General features: G+C 41.6%; 1 long non-coding RNA gene across 2 annotated transcripts in view; it reads left to right on the plus strand.

Annotated features, from left to right (window-relative positions):
• LOC143342685 (uncharacterized) overlaps positions 1-13,198 on the plus strand; it is a 118,238-nt gene that overhangs the window by 79,969 nt on the left and 25,071 nt on the right. Inside the window, exon 3 of one of the 2 annotated variants that reach the window (XR_013079849.1) lies at positions 5,461-5,554. The exons of the other annotated variant lie outside the window; for it this stretch is intronic. This is a non-coding gene — a long non-coding RNA (uncharacterized LOC143342685). Of the gene's footprint in view, positions 1-5,460; positions 5,555-13,198 lie in introns of those variants that run through there. 2 annotated transcript variants of the gene reach the window in all.

Consider the following 13,198-nt stretch of genomic DNA (forward strand, 5'->3'; position numbering starts at 1 on the left):
ACGATGATGTTGACGTGTCTAAAAAATTCATGATCGAAAACAAGAGGTATTTTTTTTTTTAATAGAACGCTTTTTCACGTGCCAAAGGAAACAATTTTCTATGTCCTCGACAAAAAAAATTGAACGAAATAATGGAGCTTCTGCTTTTGGCTTTATGGAAACGCCCGTATTGTATGTCGACGATTAAACAATGTGTAAACGCTGAAAGAGCTCGTTCGGTTTTCAATAAAGGGTATATCCGCGATGTTTGCTGATAGGTATTTGCACGTACCAGGCGATTAATATTCGGATCTATATGTATTCTATTATTTTCGATATGAAAGTTCTGCATTAAACGTCCATGCCGCGTAATAAATTAACGTTTGCTTCGTAGTTAGCGAATATTAGGAGAACGCGGAGAATTAACAATGTTCGGCGCGTATTGTTACACGAAGCGTGAACCTTTGATGTCTGTGTTTACTTTTGGGGAAAAGCTGATGATTTCACAATAGTTTTGATTACAAAACTTGATACTCACTTCTCAATAATTACGTTTGGGGCAGGAATTAAACGAGTTTATATGTTTTACATATCACATCGATTCATCCCATAAGTTATGTAAATATTTTCTTCTTTTAAAAAAAGGTGAAATGAGAAAATTTTCTATAATAGTTTCTCGTCTGTTAATTAATATTTGTTAATTCACTTTTAGGGAGATAGTTTCATAAATTCTTGAATAAAAAATAAAGTTGCTGAGAGCTGCAGCAGCCTGTCGCTAAGACTCGCTGTTAGGCGAGGTTTATGGTAGGGCAAAAATTCGTCGACAGTGTGCCAGGTCAGGATTCCGACATCTGCGTACCAGCACACAACCCTACCATAAACCTCAGAATTTCGAACCAAGAGAAAGTATTACCTGCACGACGTCAAAAACAAGGAACTTTCTCTAACAGCCTTCAGTGACGGTTTCACTCCCACAGGACACTTATCCCCTTCCAAAAGCATCGCGCTAAGGGCTGTTTGAAAGACAGGATGCAACGTCAGAGTTTTTATTTACGAAAAAATGTTGGCATAGTAATTACGTAAACATCCTATATACAAATTTGAATTCATTTTCAATTAAATAAACGATTTGTAATCCAGTTCCATCGCACACTAATCATATAATCAATAAGAATTGCTGAAACTTTTTTAGGTATATAGTGTCAAAGTTAATTTCAAAATAAACATAGAAGACTGCATAAATTATAACAGTAATTATATTCATTGGATAGAGGATGAAATGGCCTTTAAAATGAGTGTTCATTCAAGTTGATAGCATAACTAGTTCCCGAGATATAATGATTTTTGTTTCAAGTCGATCGGGTAACTGATTCCGGAGATATAGGGGTTCGAAGCATTTGTTTACTTTTCATTGTTGACATTGGCGCGAGCTCAATGACCACGCGCGTAAATAGTAAATTCTTGGAAATACTACGACTTCCTGGTCACGACTGTCTTGACTCACGTGTGAGAGAGATTCGACGCGTAGGACGGAGACAGAGATAGTAAAATTAAAAAAATTACCTCCTCATTTAAACTACGATATCTCCGAAGCGGAAAGTCAGATCGGCATAAACCAAAAATCATTTTAAAGGGGAGGCCTTGCCACTTCTAACAGTGGTTCAATTATGGAGAAAACTAAGCGTCGTTAGACTGCTCTAAGACAGTGGAAATTGAAGATTCTCTCCGTTCGTTCATTTCCTACTTACGTCGCAAGCTAACTAGAATTTGATGAATTTTTACAAAATCATTTCATCGAAAACAAGTTACCAAACTTGCCTCAGCAAAAGACAGAATTTTAATTAAAAAAAAGAAATAAAAAACCTAGTAGACAAACAGAAAACAATGATGGAAAACGAGGAAAAATGTATTCATGATTAACGATTGAATATGAATAATTTCATTTCACCGTTCCTGATAAAAAGGAATGTACTCGAATTAATTACGGGGGTGGTTTGATATAATGAGAAGTAAATACTGCACAAGTGGACAGAACGCGTTTGCGTGTCTCTCGTGTGTGCTCCACGCGTATTCGCGCGAAGACTTTGATGTCCTCAAGCGAGAGATTCAAAGGGTTCTGAGTCATCCCTCTTGCATTTACGTGTTCGTCGAAACGCATGTTGGGACAATGTTTCACATAACTGCGTGGATCTGACGTCGTAACTATTCTTCGATCCTATTAAGAAGCGAAGACACCCCTAAAACCAACCCTCCCTGTCCCACCACCCCCTGGGGAGCTTGCGCGTGACCGTTTAACGATCCGCGGCCATTTTGGACACATGGCGTCGGCGTCGGCGTCGGCGTCGCTCGTCACGTCACCCCCAAAGCGTGCGGCTTATCCGGAAACTGCGAAGGAACCCCTCGTTCTTATCATCCATACCAGATGGCGGTGTCGGTTCTTATCCGGTTTTTCCAATGATTCCTCCAGCATAATATTTATGACGTATGCTGATACAAGAAAAGTATAATATATTTTACAAATAATGATTCCAAACTCTTCGCTCCGAGAGAAAAATTACATTCCCGATATATTATCAATGAGTTCCCAGAGTCTAAAATTTCAAAAATAGCAAGGGTTAAACAATTTACAAAAATTTAACCCTTGAAAACCAAAGAAAATACTGAAATTAAAGCAAATAAACATAAAAGTGGCTGTTATTCTCGAGTTCCAAATTTAAACCCTTTGACTACGGTCGATCTCAATACTCGGTTTATTTTTGTGCCAATCGGAAGCCATTGAAAATTACACGCTGAGCGTGGGTTGCGTTATTAAAGATGATCGAGGGCCAATCTTAACGACGTGCTGCAATCTCAGTGATTAGTTACGAGCCAGAAAGTGAGAAGGGTGAGCCGTTGTTACGTGGTACGCATAAACGTCGCAGCGAGATGGGCATCAAGGGCATTACTTCACGGCATTATCGATTTAATTGTCGGAGGGCTTAATTGTAGGGGATGAAGGGCGACCTTGAGAAGGATCGCCAGCATCGAAACCGAAGTTCGAGTACCCGGGGAGTTTCGTGAGGGAGGGTAATTACGAGAATGACCTGCCTCAACGAGATTCCCCTTGTCAATGAAGAAATCTTCCCTCTGGCGGCGAGGTCCACGTGATCCAGTTTTCTTTCATCCGTTTTAAAGAGTGCATTCTGAGATCTCATTTGGCCTACTAACGGCAAGATTGTTTAATAATCAATTTCATAATCGTAAATTTATTGAACTGTTAAATATATTAATGAGAATTAAGCTTAAGAATGTAGAGGATATGTAAATATTTTATCCATTTCTGCTGTCATTATCAAAACTCTACTGGACATGGTCGTTACTTGAATCGACGACTTTTCATAATGAAAATGCAATTTTCAATTATATATTAGGTAATCCCATAATATCTTCGTCTTTAGAAATCAACATACGCCCATTCTGTAATTAAAATACTGCTAATAACGCTTACTAATTTCGTCTGCGTTCAACTAAAATATGATTCCAACCGCAAACGATTAATTAAATAATGAAATTTTACCTCCGGAGCAGAAAGTGGTTGAATTTCGAGTCTAGATTGCCACAATTTAGGGTTCTGGAAACAGCGAAAGTTCGTGGCCGCATCGAAACGAAGAGGGCGTAGACGGGGAGGGAAAAAAATAATCGCGAAAAGAAAGTCCGCCACTATTTTAAAAGGCGATGGCGGCCAGAGAGCGAGAAAACGAAATCTTTCCGCCGGGTAACCGGCGTGTTTCCTTCGATGGGAAATCCGTGAAAAGTCGTGATTGAATTATCTTACCGCGGCGCAACGACAGAGACGACGGAGGGTGGGCGGCAAAAGGGAGGAGGAAACAGCCGGCTGGCGCGCTGACACGGGGCTGGAAAGGAAAACGAGAGAAAATAAAATACACACCCGGCCATTGGCGCGACTTCGTTTCGTACATTTTATTCGAGCCAATTGGATTTATTTATGCGGCCGGGTAGCAGACTGCCGTAGAGGGGGTTGAAATGCCGGCTGGGAACGCACGGTCGGTAAAGCAGTTTCGTTTCCTTTCCACCCCCACCACGCCCTTTCGCTGTCCAGAGCCGCGCGCTTTATTGTATATTTAATTCCACGTTGTTTATCTCTGTCCTGTCCCGAGGCTTCCTCCCGGTGCCCCGAACAGATATTTTAACGGGGTAAGCGACGTTAAGTGAATGAGGGGGTTGGGGAGACAGAAACGATGAAATCTTCGCGAAGGTGGCGTTATTGCTCTTCGAATTCCAACGTCGTTTCGCCCAGAATGCATTCTCGCTAAGAAACGATTTTAAGGCACGTCCGTGACTCTTTTCCGGAACTACGTACATATATGTTAATAAAAGTTCGCGTTTCTTACTCTCTCTTTATTACATTCCCATAAACAAAAATTGAAACAGAATTTTCATTCCACCAAAGTTATTTTCAACAAGGTTCGTACGTACACATAAACTCCATACTGTTTTCTACTGCATGGAGCTATAAAGCGATGTTCATGATGTAAAATGCATTTGTATTCTCTTTGTCCAATATTTAATAATCTTTAAGAAAAATTGTCTTCGCTGAATTTGAATTCTATTTAAGGACAATCTTCCTAACTCTTCAGTACACATTTATCCGTCGTGTCCTTTAATATTATTAATATACATAAAGCTTGAAAGTATTATATTAGATGCATGCTGTGCGAATGTCACAAGAAGCCTGCATATTGAAAAACGGATTTAATAAATCGCACTGCTCTTCTTTCGAGCTCGAAGAGCCAGCAAGGAAAGTCAACGACTATAATTCGACCTCGACGAAAGAAAGGGCACGTCGCGAGAGGGAGAAGGTGGGGTACTGGCTTACTTCCGGTTCGTCTATTCGCGTCACCATCCGGCACGAGCTGCATTCTCACGCTCATTTGCATACCCGGCTACACATCAATATTCAAGGAGGCCAGAAAACGGGCCCGTTTTGCATACTGGACCCCCCGCTCGTGTTATTTCTTCTTTCGCAGGGATCTCGGTGGGGCATCGCGACTTTAACCCTGAGAAAAAGAATCGGAACGAACGGATTCAATGAACGATGGAATTCAATATGCCAATCGATCGAGGCTTAAAAACGTCTTCGATCGACTGTGGATTAACAACGATCAAGATAGAATTTAATCGAACGATCTCTTCCAGTGGGGTGTAAGAATTTGTTTCTTACTGAGAAGTTGAACTACAGTAAAAATGGAAGTGCAGAATTTTAGAATCGTGGGTATAAAGGCTGGTTAATAGAGCTCGTAATAGAGAGTAAGGAAGATTGACTAAATATGTATTCGAAGGCCAAAAGTAGTAGAGATGATTGATTTTATGGTATTAAGTCGTTGTACCTGTAATTATTGACGATAGCAATATCCATTAAATAAAAGAAAAATTTTCTTGTATCATTTGGCATACCTCTGCATTATGGAAATTTTGTTACAGCTGCATCAACCGGGTTCTGAGCCGGTAATATAACAAACGAGTTCACAGTCGCAGCCGGCTCTGAGCCGTCAATGTAAGCCAATGGGTTAAGGGGGGATTCCCATTAAGAAAACGATCGTTCAGGTAATTATTGCAATATTCTGTAACGAAAATTTTGAGGAATACAAATATGAACGTACTTATCGACTTTTAAACGCTCTATCTGAATTTTTTAAAGCCGTGTAATAAATACAGTAAAATTCCGATTATCCGGCATACTTGGGACTGGAGCAATACTAGAAACTCAAATACGTCGTATAATTGGGCTATACCTACATATGAAGTGACAAAAACCAGGAATATAATCACAGACGAGGTGTACGAATAGACCTTACATCCAATGTATTTTTTCGGCTCATTTTTATGGGGTTCTAGAGCCTCATTACCAACAAGTTATAGAAATTAACACAAGAGGAAGTGAGTCACTCTGTTTTTCTCTCTGGTACAAACTGGGGTTTTTTCCCCAAACTAACGTTTTCTCTCATTACTTACTCTTTCTCGATTTTATTATCTATAATTTTCGAAGTCTGTTATATACTTTTTTCTCTTTGCCTGAATTTTCTAAAGAAGAACATTAAATATAAATAAATACACAGGAGGTACACTAGGATCTTAGATCACTGCTATTATTAGATATCTTGGATTCTAATCTCTAACGATTTCCTATCCTTCGACCGGTAACTTTATTTTGAACCCGAAAAGAACATTCTTGCCAACTTTTTGGGGCTTCCGACCACAGTGGCTTCCCTTCCACCGTCCGACTGCGTTTCGACCAGACAAAAGATCGCGTCGCGCGTACGCGCGTCTCCGTACGAAACGAAGGAAGGCGGGTTGCGTAATTTAAATAATTCAAGAATGACCCTGACCCCGGTTAGGCCGCGGGCTGACCTGCAGCCGGCAATTACAGTCACAATGCAATGCCGAGTTCTCAGGGTAAGACAGGTAGCACGACGGTCCCGCATACATTAGATCGAAACCATCCGCCATAGAAAATATGCGCTATATCTCAAAAGCTCCGTGATTTTATGCACGAGCCGCGAGGTGGGTCCTTCCTCCCGAAACCAGCCACGCCGTTTCCACCGAGCTGACACACATTTAACCGGACCTAGCGATTAGCATAATGACAACCGATATTCCGTGGCTGCGCTTCGGGCCACGCACCTTGCGAGGATCCCACGGTGGGGGATTTTCTCCGTTCCGATCGAGCCGATTTCGAACGATCGATCCAGGAACCGTTGCGATGGAAATTCGTGAAAGATCGCGGATCCGATGCAACGGGAACGCTCGCACGCTCGGAGATCGGTAAATAAGGTCGCGGGAAAAGGAGCGGTATGGAAATTCGTGAGAAATCGGGGATGAAGACCGTTAAAGGGCTGCAGATGCGTGCTGAAGACACGACTTCGGCGATTCAGCCGGTGAATTATGAACTAGAATATTCCGCGCGAAACCTACCGTGTTGGATATATTAGTTTTTTTTTTGCTAATATAGAAGGCATATATTTGGGTGAAAAGAATTTGTTAGTACCTTGACAGCTGTTGTGAATATGGGAGTTTATTAGTTCTTGTTCAAATGCTTAATAAAAAAAAGCAAAGATCAGAGTTGGGTAAATTTTATTCGCGAATATCAAAAATAAAATTTGTCAAATTCTATGTATATGTATAATATACCAATAATGATACATACTCCACATTTTGTCAAACTCTGTTACACTGTAATATAGTATTCACTGCTGAGTCGTTAGTGAGAAAATATGATTTCACGTAGCAAAATAATACCTAATAAATTCCTAATAAGAAAGTGTCACGTATATTCGATGCACCCTGGCAGCCATTATTCACAAAGATCACCCGAGTTTAAATTTCTGCAACGTCAAACACATTCTCCGCGTACCATAACAATGATCACCCTCCCGTGCCCCTTTTTCTCTCTCGCGTACTTCCTTCCCCTTTCCTAAGAACAATGCCCCCCCCCCCTGATCGGTAGTTCGCGTATACCCGTTTCACGTGATCGATGGCAATCGAACGTCGGACTGGATCGCGGTGATAATTTGCATCTTCGATGCTGGAAACCAAACACTCGAAGGGTTGAAGGCTGGCATGCAGATGAGCCGACGTAGCCGCCCTCGAAAGCGGATGTTGGCAGTCTGCAGCTACGTAGACAATGGGCCAGTGCCATTATGTCCGTCGAATCCTAAAACCCCATAGAGTCGTTCTTCTCTGTCTATTATCCCGCTGGTGGCAGGCCACATTGTGTATCCGGTCTGCCACGGGACCCCGGCTATTGTCGGCCCACCTAATTATTCGCAAATCTTCCGCTCGTTGCTGATACACACCCCTCCACCCCCTCCTCGTTGCTCTCAACATCGCGAATTTCCGTCTTCGCCAGTGGCTCGTTGTTCGTGTTTAATTCACCTCTAGTTCGAACTGGCTCGCTTAGAAACTATTGTCTCACGGCGCGTTTCTTCTCGAGTTTTCTTGTCTCGGTACCATGATTGTTCGATTCGATTACGAGCGGGCGTTCTTTGGATTTATTCGTACGTTGCATCGGGGGGTGCTTTACAAACTAAGATACCACCAGACGCGTGTTTAATCCTTCTAAATATTACTGTATAATATGAACCCAACGTCGTGTATTAACAGTGTTGTGAAAACTGTCGTCAAATTATCTGCTACCTTAGATGGTTGTTAGAGTGTAGATATTTGTCAGAGTTCTATATTCCTATTCTATATGGTATTTATCACAAGTTATAATTGTTGTTATGTAGGCACTTTTAATTTGATCAAATACGAAGACAGATAAGATGCATTACATAACATATACAACAACAAGCGTCATAGTGAAACCAGGAGGTCAGATAACCACAATAGATCGTAACAGTGAACAGTAAAAGTGGCTTCGTGTTGTTAAGATCATGAAAAAATACAATTAAAAATCTGTTTGTATCCAGTAAACTCCTCAGACATCTGTCAGTAATATTAATGAATTCATAATCTCAAGGGGTTATTTATTTTATTACATACTATTTTATTTGACATGCCACAGAAAACGGACGACAGCGCTAAAAGAAAGCATCAGGCATCGCCACGAGGAATCAGGAGCATCAACAATTATTTTGGACAGAATTAATTTTTTATTTTAAGTTTATGTTTTCCCCCTCTTTGGCCTTCCCCTCTAGGCTTGAAATCGAAATATTTAAACAGTGTTGTTTTTTAAAAAGAACATTAGCGGTGGATGTGTGAGCACGTCGGCAGCAGAACGCGTTATCCCGGTTGGAATGTGTCCGTTTGAAGGAAACGAGACGCGATTGAGAAACACTCGGTCCGGTCAGCAATAAAACGACCGAGTAACGATATCACGGGGACCCCTATTTTGCAACTCATTGAGCGCAATTTACAAACTCGCTAGTTTCTTCGCAGGGGCGAAACCGGTTGAACCGCCGGCAGCCAGGTCTCGCGCGGGCTGGATATTGTTCGGAACGATGGCAAAACGCTGGCGCTGGCCCGACGCGCGGCGCAAGGGGGAGCTTTTTGTGACGCGCAAAAAACAATGACTGCACTCGAATTAATCCTGTTAGAATTGATACTCGTCCCGGCACCGGGATCGCAATTTGCATGCGTTCACAACAATGAAACGCAGCGGCGCACGCAGGCGAGTCGCGGAGGGGTTGCTGTGGTCGATCGAGGGGGTGGAGATTGGCAGAGGAAAGCAAAGCCAACGATCACTATGGTCAGCGGCTCTCAAACGTTTAATACGGTCTTCGATGGCCACGGTGGACGTGTTTTTTTTATTGCTGGAACCCGAATGTCCGCGTAATGAAATTTAATTATCGCTTTTCCTCCTAGCTCTGTGTCCCCTCCCCCTCCCGCCCGCTGTCGATGTCCAACGAAACTGGGGATTCGATGTAATTTCAATAGAGGTTTCGCCGAAAAGGGTACGATTTTTAAAAAGAATTTGAAATATTCCGGCGAGTGTCGCTCGGAATGCGACGAATTTAATATTTGCGTTGATAGTTGCGACAAATGAGAGATAGCACGATAAATGAAGAATCGATGATACGATATTATTGGTATCAGTGGATGTAATAAAAAGGACGAATTTGGCAGTTTTAATCAAGCCACCGTAATTATCTCCAGAAATATAAAAATTACATTCACAGTCAGACGGTAATCATTGAATCGAAAGGAGTAATTAACATCGAAATTGTAATATGATTTTTAAAATTGAGGCTCTGGTATCTGTGACAGCATCGAGATATGGAAGATAAATATTTATTAAAAATCGAAATTAGTAAATTGTTGTTTCAGTTCGTTAAAATAATACTATCTTTTCTCAACGATGAATTCTTTGTGTTTAAATGTTAAAATAATTATCGATCGTGTGGTTACTTTCGAAGGGCTCGCGTAAAAGCAGTATTCTTGCCAAAAATTTAAAAAGTGTCGCGAAACCGCACTGGCCAGAGCGTTACGTAAGCGGTCCAGAATGGCTGCTCCCCTGCACACGTATTCATTTGCATTCGCCTAACATCAGCTTTTTCGTTGCCCTCGGTTTCTCCTTACTGCAGCGGAGGGAGAGAACGCAGGAAGGGAAGGAGAACGCGACCGATGGTTGAAGCAAGACCGATCGAAAGAGGTGCGCTCATATTTTTTTTTTTTCCATGCCCCCGTGACAAAGCATCGTTCTTTTACGCTGAACCACCAAAGCTCTTTTCGACCGAAACCCGTTTCCCGTTTATGCGAACCGAACTGGGCAGGGTGATCCTGACTGGAATCGAGAAAGGACAAAAGGCCCTTGCGGAATCCCCGTTGCGCTTAAACCAACAGCTTTGCTCGACGCGCGTACGTCAGACGTTGCTGTGTCATCAGCGTAGAGGAGGACGCCTGGATCTTCGAATATTCTTGGATCGATTTCCTCAGTTTCTAACTTCAACAGGGTGTCTGCGCAGTTTTGTTTATTTTTCTTATTACAAACTCCCTTTTCATTCTTCGCTGTCCGTTTTCGGTATACCCGTTCGCCATCTGTGGTCGTTCAAGACTCTCGTTTAAAATTTCTAAACGCTCGAAGTTCTTTCGCAAGGCGTTAATTAATCTCTTAAATCGTAGATAACACAATACGGTAGATGAAATGGAAAATATTTTCTGATTTTCTTATGTTTCTTTTTAAATTTGTGTTGAAAAGAAACACACCATCTTGTTAAAATAAATCTTGTTTGAAAAGTCGTGTGAAAAATAAAAATAAAAAAATTTATGAAATAGCCTATCAGTAGGAGGCATTTAGTGCCACGAAATAAAAATTGTTCCCCATTACAAAACTTAGAGCGTAATTAATATCGAAAATATAGAAAGTTTTTGGTGAATTACTATTTATTGTAATCGTGATATCTACGTGATATTTGAAAGAAACGAATATTCTAATGGTAAGAACTGGTCAATTTTTTCCCACCGTTGGTGCATCTAATTTTACGTCGTTCGCGCGCGGAATCCAAGGCAGGACGTTGCCCCCGTAAGTGCAATAACGCGATAATCCACGTCAGTTCGATTTCGGCAGATATTTTCAGCCATGGCGCGGGAATGACTCGCGAACGAGCCGTAGCAGCACGTGGCAGACCAGACCGATGGCATTTCCATGCGCATTAACCGAACAGACGGTCGTCCATCACACCACCGTCGCGAGCGCAATTAAGCCGACCAGTGCTGCATGCAAATCGGCGCATTGTCTTGACCCGAAGTGGCGCGATGTCAGCGGCCCCGTTACACTTTCGCAAACGTCGCACGAGCGACGCGGTTTCTACCAAATTCCAAAATTCGCTCGGCCAAACCTCGATGTCCCTCGATCCAGTTTATCACCGTGATTCGATCATCTTTCACGACCTTTCTCTGCGACCATAACCCACAAAACCTACTAAACTGGGACTCATGCATAGGTAACTTTTCACTGACGAGCTAAAAGAATTCTCAAGACTAGATGTTGAAGAACATAACTAGATAAGACTCTTGAATTTTAACGAAGATGTAAAAATAAATTCTGTGACAAATAATATTTTATTCAATGTACGAGCATGGGACGTAAAAATAAAACACATGGTATTATGCACAATGGCTTGGTTCTCTAAGAAAAATATTAACTTTGTAGTTTTTTTATGTTTTGCATCACAATCGATTTTCAATCTGGTCTACGATATAAGAAATCTATACAAGAAATAAAACTATACATCTACATGGAATTTTAACACAAATACTAACAAAAATTACGTTTTTAATCGAATTGATTTTGTCAGTAATCTCAGAACTTTCCAAAACATCCAAATGCTCCTATAACTTTGGAATGTTATCGGTTACAACTAGCACGATAAGATGTCTAAACACCAAAAATTATGAAGGGACCATACGGTGCAAAGTTCGATTCAGAGGGTTGAAAAACAAACCATGGGGAGCAAAATGTTACGAGCAGTCTATGGCCTACAATTTTCTTTACGGTGTTCAAACGGCAGCTGCGAGTCATGAAACGTATCCGCGAAACTGCCATCTTTATAGGCATATTACAGTCGTTAGATGTTGTAAAATTAATTTATTGTTTCCCATAATTTTCAATAAAAATCAAGGGACCTTTGTTCGGGCGGATCGGCGGTTTGTCCCATTGTCTCGTCGAACTCCGTTGATTATCGGTTTCGTGCGATGACGCGGAAACGCAGTAGCCGGGGAAATTACTTGAAAACGACATGACGCAGGGAAATTCCTATCGTAATCATTCCCGCTATCGCGGTCAAGCGGCAAGCCGCTGTTTCTTTGTTTCCTGCGCCGCTCGCGATGATACATCGTGGCTAGAATTGCTTCACTTGCCTATGAGTCATTAGAATCGAATACAGCGTGTTTGTATTATAGAACGCGCTTAACGGGCCACGATGCTCGTCACGCGTGCGTGCCCGCGAGATAACAGCGCCTCGATGCAAATTAAAAATCGCGTGACAGAGATAGGGGATTGCGTAACCGCGCTCTTACTGATTTTAACGTATAAACCGGGGACACGTGACTTCTCGTTCTATCCGTTGCATCGGTTACTTTGCCGGAAATTAATTTGACGCTCAAACTAATTAGAGGCTCGCCTCATTAAAATTGCATTATAGATCGATCGCGAATTATGGCGAAGCATTTCACGGTAAATTGGGTAAATTCCATTCCTGAATAACGAATGAAAACTTTAGATTCATCCGTAATCTAATATTCGTCAGAAAACAAAATGAAAATATCTGAAGAGATCATGATATTTATATTTCTTCAATTTCGCTTAGAACTTGTATTATAAATTAATTCAGCCGCATCTTCATTTTGATATCTGCGAAGTACGTTCGAAACAAAAGTCCGACGTGGCGTGGATGCAATTCAATAACGCGGCAGTAAATTTTTATTAAGAACAAATGCCAGAACACTGACTAACAAAGACGGAGCGTGATCTAGATCGTCGGCCGGCAATTTAGTTCAAAGATCACTCGCGCGCCTTAAATCACAGAGAAGTCCGATGAACATCTGCACGGTGGAATTCGAAGATTGCGCGAAACGGGGGCTCTTATCGTCTTTAAACTGGGACAGGGAAGGAGAAGAAAAAAAAAATTAATCATCAGCACTTCAAAGAAGTGATTACTGCTGTGCTCGAGACACACGATGTATTCAATTCGAGAATATGCTGAATTCATGCGAAATGACA

The sequence above is a fragment of the Colletes latitarsis genome, chromosome 6 (genome assembly GCF_051014445.1).
Source record: "Colletes latitarsis isolate SP2378_abdomen chromosome 6, iyColLati1, whole genome shotgun sequence".
Lineage (NCBI taxonomy): Eukaryota > Metazoa > Arthropoda > Insecta > Hymenoptera > Colletidae > Colletes > Colletes latitarsis.